The sequence below is a fragment of the Haematobia irritans genome, chromosome 4, assembly GCF_050003625.1.
Source record: "Haematobia irritans isolate KBUSLIRL chromosome 4, ASM5000362v1, whole genome shotgun sequence".
NCBI lineage: Eukaryota > Metazoa > Arthropoda > Insecta > Diptera > Muscidae > Haematobia > Haematobia irritans.
Window position 1 is genome coordinate 143746490 of NC_134400.1, and position 9104 is coordinate 143755593.

The window sequence follows — 9104 nt, forward strand, 5'->3', positions numbered from 1 at the left end:
CCTGCACCACTTTGTAAATCTACATATTTTCGATACTTTATAAAATCTGTCAAATGTGTTGGGTGCTATATATAAAGGTTTTTGTCCCAAATACATACATTTAAATCTGACTCCATATGAACAAAATTTATAATCTATAGACTTAAAATTTAAGTCGGCTAATGCGCTGGGATGGTACACTATGTTAGTAAAAAAAAAACAAGTAAGGAAAGTCTAAAGTCCGACGGCGCCGACTATATTATACATTGCACAACTTAGTAGATCTAAATTTTCGATACCATATCACATCCGTCAAATGTGTTGGGGGCTATATATAAAGGTTTGTCCCAAATACATACATTTAAATATCACTCGATCTGGGCAGAATTTGATAGACTTCTACAAAATAAAGGTTTGTCCCAAATACATACATTTAAATATCACTCGATCTGGGCAGAATTTGATAGACTTCTACAAAATCTATAGACTCAAAATTTAAGTCGGCTAATACACTAGGGTGGAACACGATGTTAGTAAAAAAACAAGTGAGGAAAGTCTAAAGTCGGGCGGGGCCGACTATATTATACCCTGCACCACTTTATAGATCTAAATTTTCGATACCATATCACATCCGTTAAATGTGTTGGGGGCTATATATAAAGGTTTGTCCCAAATACATACATTTAAATATCACTCGATCTGGGCAGAATTTAATAGACTTCTACAAAATCTATAGACTCAAAATTTAAGTCGGCTAATGCACTAGGGTGGAACACAATGTTAGTAAAAAAATATGGGAAACGTTTAAATCTGAAGCAATTTTAAGAAAACTTCGCAAAAGTTTATTTATGATTTATCGCTCGATATATATGCATTAGAAGTTTACGAAAATTAAAGTAATTTTTACAACTTTTCGACTAAGCAGTGGCGATTTTACAAGGAAAATGTTGGTATTTTGACCATTTTTGTCGAAATCAGAAAAACATATATATGGGAGCTATATCTAAATCTGAACCGATTTCAACCAAATTTGACACGCATAGTTACAATGCTAATTCTACTCCCTATGCAAAATTTCAACTAAATCGGAGTTAAAAATTGGCCTCTGTGGGCAAATGAGTGTAAATCGGGCGAAAGCTATATATGGGAGCTATATCTAAATCTGAACCGATTTCAATAAAATTTGGAACACTTGACTACACTAATAATTGTACTCCTAGTGCAAAATTTCATCCAAATTGGGGTAAAACTCTGGCTTCTGGGGCCATATAAGTGCATATCGGGCGAATGTTATATATGGAAGCTATATCTAAATCTGAACCGATTTCAATCAAATTTCGTACACTTGACTACACGACCAAGTGTTATGCTTTTGCAAAATTTCAAGCAAATCAGGTTAAAACTGTGGCTGCTGGGCCTATATAAGTGCATATCGGCCGAAAGATATATATGGGAGCTATACCTATATCTGAACCGATTTATTCCAAAATCAATAGGGTTCTATTCTGACCCAAAATAGAAACTTGTGCCAAATATGAAGTCGATTGGACTAGACTTTGATCACAAAAATGAGTTCACAGACAGACGGACGAACCGACAGACGAACATGGCTACACTGAAAAAACAGTGAACCCGCCAGGAAGAAAACTTTTGATTAATTTTAGAAAATTTTCAATATTTTTAGATATTTTTAACTAAACAGTATTACAAGCTTTGACGTCGCGCCGATATCACAAAAAAAAAATAAAAAATTTTCGACAAATTCAAGAAAATTTATTAGACATAAATAATTTTTTTTCACTTTTTAAAGAAAATTTTGTAGTTTGAAGGAAAAAATTGGAGTTCAAAATTGCAAGAATGTCTTTAGTGACATACGAAGTTCATGATACAAATTTGAAGAAATAATGAACTATTTTATGAGAAATACGAATTTAGTAAATCTCTGTCCTTAACTTGTGTATAATTTTTATACCCTGCTCCACACTGTGGAACAGGGTATTATAAGTTAGTGCATATGTTTGCAACACCCAGAAGGAGACGAGATAGACACATGGTGTCTTTGGCAAAAATGCTCAGGGTGGGCTCCTGAGTCGATATAGCCATGTCCGTCTGTCAGTGAACACATTTTTGTAATCAAAGTCTAGGTCACAGTTTTAGTCCAATCGACTTCAAATTTGGCACAAGTATGCGTTTTGGCTCAGAATAGATCCCTATTGATTTTGGAAGAAATCGGTTCAGATTTAGATATAGCTCCCATATATATTTCGCCCGATATGGGCTTATATGGCCCCAGAAGCCAGAGTTTTACCCTAATTTGCTTAAAATTTTGCACAAGAAGAACAATTAGCACTATAGTCAAGTGTTCCAAATTTTATTGAAATCGGTTCAGATTTAGATATAGCTCCCATATATCTTTCGCCCGATATGGACTAATACGGTCCCAGATGCCAGAGTTTTACCCCAATTTGGTTGAAATTTTACACAGGGAGTTGAATTAGCATTGTAGCTATGCGTGCCAAATTTGGTTGAAATCGGTTCAGATTTAGATATAGCTCCCATATATAGCTTTCACCCGATTTACACTCATATGACCACAGAGGCCAATTTTTAACTCCGATTTATTTGAAATTTTGCACAGGGAGTAGAATTAGCATTGTTACTATGCGTGCCAAATTTGGTTGAAATCGGTTCAGACTTAGATATAGCTCCCATATATAGCTTTCACCCGATTTACACTCATATGACCACAGAGGCCAATTTTTAACTCCGATTTAGTTGAAATTTTGCACAGGGAGTAGAATTAGCATTGTTGCTATGCGTGCCAAAATTCGGTTGAAATCGGTTCAGATTTAGATATAGCTCCCATATTTATGTTTTTCTGATTTCGACAAAAATGGTCAAAATACCAACATTTTCCTTGTAAAATCGCCACTGCTTAGTCGAAAAGTTGTAAAAATGACTCTAATTTTCATAAACTTCTAATACATATATATCGAGCGATAAATCATAAATAAACTTTTCGAAGTTTCCTTAAAATTGCTTCATATTTAAACGTTTCCCATATTTATACCCTTCACCACTACTGTGGTACAGGGTATAATAAGTTTGTGCATTTGTATGTAACGCCAAGAAGGAAAAGTCTGAGACCCATCGTTTAGTATACCGATCGTCTTAGAATTAAATTCTGAGTCGATTTAGCGATGTCCGTCTGTCTGTCTGTCTGTCTGTCTGTCTGTCTGTCTGTCCGTCTGTCTGTCTGTTGATGTATTTTTGTGTGCAAAGTACAGCTCGCAGTTTTAGTCCGATTGTCCTAAAATTTGGTATAGGGTCGTGTTTCGGCTCAAAGACGATCCCTATTGATTTTGGAAAAAATCGGTTCAGATTTAGATATAGCTGCCATATATATTTTTCACCGATCTGGTCGTAATTGGCGTGTATATCAACCGATCTTCCTCAAATTCCGTACATCCGAATATTTTATGAGTCTCGAAAAACTTGCAAAATATCAGCCAAATCGGTTCAGATTTAGATATAGCTCCCATATATAGCTTTCGGCCGATTTACACTCATTTGCCCACAGAGGCCAATTTTTTGCTCCGATTTAGTTGAAATTTTGCACAGGGAGTAGAATTAACATTGTAGCTATGCGTGCCAAATTTGGTTGAAATCGGTTCAGATTTAGATATATCTCCCATATATAGCTTTCGCCCGATTTACACTCATATGACCGTAGAGGCCAATTTTTAACTCCGATTTAGTTGAAATTTTACACAGGGAGTAGAATTAACATTGTAGCTATGCGTGCCAAATTTGGTTGAAATCGGTTCAGATTTAGATATAGCTCCCATATATATGTTTTTCTGATTTCGACAAAAATGGTCAAAATACCAACATTTTCCTTGTAAAATCGCCACTGCTTAGTCGAAAAGTTGTAAAAATGACTCTAATTTTCCTAAACTTCTAATGCATATATATCGAGCGATAAATCATAAATAAACTTTTGCGAAGTTTTCTTAAAATTGCTCCAGATTTAAATGTTTCCCATATTTTTTTACTAACATTGTGTTCCACCCTAGTGCATTAGCCGTCTTAAATTTTGAGTCTATAGATTTTGTAGAAGTCTATCAAATTCTGTCCAAATCGAGTGATATTTAAATGTATGTATTTGGGACAAACCTTTATATATAGCACCCAACACATTTGACGGATGTGATACGGTATCGAAAATTTAGATCTACAAAGTGGTGCAGGGTATAATATAGTCGGCCCCGCCCGACTTTAGACTTTCCTTACTTGTTTCTCATCTTTTAGTTCATTTAACTAACGTACGCAAAAAATAATACACAGTGTGGCGCAGGGTATAATTATTAGAGTAAATGAAACTTTCACCAAATATAATAATTTCATGAACTAAAATATAGCTAAATTGGCTTTAGTGAAATAGTGAGTTCACTTTTGTTTGAGTGTAGATCGTAAGGAAAATTTGAGTCACTTCTACAAGTTTTCGACTTAGCAGTGGCGATTTTATAAGGAAAATGTCGATATTTTGTCCATTTTTGCCCAAATCGGAAAAACATATATAAGGAAGATATATAGAAATCTGAACCGATTTCAACCAAATTTGACATGCATCCTTAGTATTTTAATTCTATTCCCTGTGGAAAATTTCACTTAAATTGGACTACAACTTTGAACTCTGTGGTCATATGACTGAAAATCGGGAGCTATATATGGGAGCTATATCTAAATCTGAACCGATTTCTTCCAAAATCAATAGGTTTCTATTCTGACCCAAAACAGGAACTTGTGCCTGTGTTTGAAGGCGATTGGACTTAAACTACGACCTAGACTTTGATCACAAAAATGTGTCCACAGACAGACGGACATGGCTAGTTCGACTCAGGGACCTACCCTGAGCATTATTGCCAAAGACACCATGTGTCAATTTCGTCTTCTTCTGGGTGTTGCAAACAGATGCACTGATTTATAATACCCTGTTCCACAGTGTGGCGCACGGTATAAAAATGAACCCTCCAGGGAGCCACCGTGGTGGAATGGTCGTGGGTTCGATTCCTGCTACGACCGAACACCAAAAAGTTTTTCAGCGGTGGATTATCCCACCTCAGTAATGCTGGTGACATTTCTGAGGGTTTCAAAGCTTTTCTAAGTGGTTTCACTGTAATGTGGAACGCCGTTCGCACTCGACTATAAAAAGGAGGGCCCTTGTCATTGAGCTTAACATGGAGTCGGGCAGCACTCAGTGATAAGAGAGAAGTTCACCACAGTGGTATCACAATGGGCTGAATAGTCTGAGTGAGCCTGATACATCGGACTGCCACCTAACCTAACTTAACCTAACCTCCAGGGCACTAAATCTACACTCAAAAAAGTGAACCCTCATTTTCACTAAAACTAATTTAACTTTATTTCAGTTCATATAATTATTATGTTTGGAGAAAGTTTCCTTTACTCTAAATTTATTTTAAATGAACTAAAACGGGGAAAAATTATACAATGAACAAGTATATAAAGTAGTAAGTTCGGGCGTGCCGAATCTTAAATACCCACCACCATGAATCAAATATAATAGTTTTAGAGAAATCATAAACATATCGTGTAAATGGTGAAAAAAGCCTTGATTTGAAATCTTAAATCCGTGGAGTTTTACCGCCATTATTAAAATTAAAATCTGGAAATTTTACTTTTAGTTTCAAGCAATTTTTTATGATCAGGACGCCTGCTATACACTCAAGAAGTGAAATCGGTCAATCGATCAATGTCTTACATAATGGACCGGTGATACAAATTTTTGAGGGTCAAAATACCAGTATATTTGCTTTTCAGGCAAAGTGGATAAAAACTACAGATTCTAGCAGCATAAGAAATAAATCCGGGAGGTAGCTCTATATGGGGGCTATACCAAAACATGGACATATACTCAAAATTTTCGACGCATCTCTTAATGTTCCACAAATACCTCTAGAATTCCAATTTCAGACAAATCGGATAAAAACTACGAAATCTAAAGTCGGGCGATCAGTCTATTAGGTGGCTATACCAACCCAGCAAAAAAAGCGTCGTCAAAAAATTATGTAATGTTTATACCCTTCACCACTACTGTGGTACAGGGTATAATAAGTTTGTGCATTTGTGTGTAACGCCAAGAAATTGTGGTCATAGACCCATCTTTTAGTATACCGATCGGCTTAGAATTAAATTCTGAGTCGATTTAGCGATGTCCGTCCGTGTGTCTGTCTGTCTGTCCGTCCGTCTGTCTGTATATGTAATTTTGTGTACAAAGTACAGCTCGTAATTTAAGTCCGATCGTCCTCAAATTTGGCATAGGGCCGTTTCGTGGGACAGAGACAATCGCTATTGGTTTTGGAAAAAATCGGTTCAGATTTAGATATAGCTGCCATATATATTTATCCCCGATTTGGTCATAGTTAGCGTGTTTATCAACCGTGAAATACTGTACATCCAAATATTTTATGAATCTCGAAAATCCTGCAAAATATCAGCCAAATCGGTTCAGATTTAGATATAGCTCCCATATATATCTTTCGTCCGATTTAGACCCACATGACCACAGAGGCCAAAGTTTACTACCGATCTTCGTGAAATTTTGCACAGAGGGTAGAATTGACATTCTACCAATGCTTGGTAAATTTGATTGAAATCGTTTGAAATTTAGATATTGCTCCCATATATATCTTTCGTCCGATTTGAACTCATATGGCCACAAAAGCCAGAGTTTTCAAATTTTGCACAAGGGGTACGTATCGTTAAGCGTGTCAAATTTTGTTAAAATCAGTTCAGATTTAGATATAGCTCACACACATATATATATATATATATATATATATATATATATATATATATATATATATATATATATATATATATATATATATATATATATATATATATATATATATATATATATATATATATATATATATATATATATATATATATATATATATATATATATATATATATATATATATATATATATATATATATATATATATTTCGTCCGATTTGGACTTATATGGTTTCAAAAGCCAGAGTTTTGCCCTGACTTACTTCCAATTTTGCACAAGCTGTACATTTAACGATATTATTGTATGTGCCAAATATGGTCAAAATCGATTCAGACTTAGATATAGCTCCCATATATATCTTTCGTCCGATTTGAACTTATATGACCTCAAAATCCAGGGTTTTGCTGTGATTTGCTTCAAATTTCGCACAAGGAGTACGTTTAGTTGTATCGGTAATTGTGCCAAATTTGGTTGAAATCGGTTCAGATTTAGATATGGCTCCCATATATATCTTCCGTCCTATTTGCAATCATATGACCAGGGGGGCCAAAGTTATACTCCCATTTACGTGAAATTTCGCATAGATAGCAGAATTATTATTCTAACTATTTAGTCAAAATTATTACATATAGCTCACATATACACGTACACCAGAGTTGGGGAAATATGGTAGACTGTTACACATTTTAGACCCATTTTCAATGGAAGTTTCCTCCAATTAACTGGATAGCGTTAGCCGATTTAAATTTTAATTCTAGAGATTTTGTAGAAGAAAAAACGAGTATATACGGCCGTAAGTTCGGCCAGGCCGAATCTTATGTACCCTCCACCATGGATTGCGTAGGAACTTCTACTAAAGGTTGTCATCCACAATCGAATTACTTGGGTTGCGATAACACTTGCCGATGGCAAGGTATCGTAAAACTTTTTAACACTGTCTTCTAAATTGTAAGTTAGCCCATACGGGGTATATATTAAACAAAAAAAGGCCGATTAAATACGTATATAATCTAGTTTGACAAAATTTTTTATAGAAATAAAAATTTGACAAAATTTTCTATAGAAAAAAAACTTGACAAAATTTTCTATAGAAATAAAATGTTGACAAAATTTTCTATGGAAGTAAAATGTTGACAAAATTTTCTATAGCAATACAATTTTGACAAAAATGTCTATAGAAATAAAATGTTGACAAAATTTTGTATAGAAATGAAATTTTGACAAAATTTTGTATAGAAATAAAATATTGACAAAATTTTCTACAGAAATAAAGTTTTGACAAAACTTTCTATAGAAATGAAATTTTAACAAAACTTTCTATAGTAATAAAATTTGACAAAATTTTCTATGGAAATAAAGTTTTGGTAGATTATTTTTGGCGATATGGACCAATTTTTGTGTAATAAGTCATCGGCTATATATAACTAAAGACCGATATGGACCAATTTTTACATGGCTGTTAGAGGCCATATATTGACAAAATGTACCAAATTTCAACCGTATCGGATGACTTTTGCTCCTCCAAGAGGTTCCGGACGTCAAATCTGGGGACGGTTTATATGGGAACTATATATAATTATGGACCGATATGGACCAATTTTTGCATGGTTGTTAGAGACCATATACTAACACCATGTACCAAATTTCAACTGGATCGGATGAATTTTGCTCTTCCAAGAGGCTCCGGAGGTCAAATCTGGGGATCGGTTTATATGGGGGCTATATATAATTATGGACCGATATGGACCAATTTTTGCATGGTTATTAGAGGCCGTAAACTAACATCAGGTACCAAATTTCAACCGGATCGGATGAATTTTGCCCCTCCAAGAGGCTCCGGAGGTCAAATCTGGGGATCGGTTTATATGGGGGCTATATATAATTATGGACCGATATGGACCAATTTTTGCATGGTTGTTAAAAACCGTATATTAAGACCACGTACTAAATTTCAACCGGATCGGATGAATTTTGCTCCTCCAAGAGGCTCCGGTGGTCAAATCTGGGGATCGGTTTATATGGGGGCTATATATAATTATGGACCGATGTGGACCAATTTTTGCATGGTTGTTAGAGGCCGTATACTAACATCAGGTACCAAATTTCAATCGGATCGGATGAATTTTGCCCCTCCAAGAGGGTCCGGAGGTCAAATCTGGGGATCGGTTTATATGGGGGCTATATATAATTATGAACCGATATGGACCAATTTTTGCATGGTTGTTAGAGACCGTATACTAAGACCACGTACCAAATTTCAACCGGATCGGATGAATTTTGCTGCTCCGGGAGGCTCCC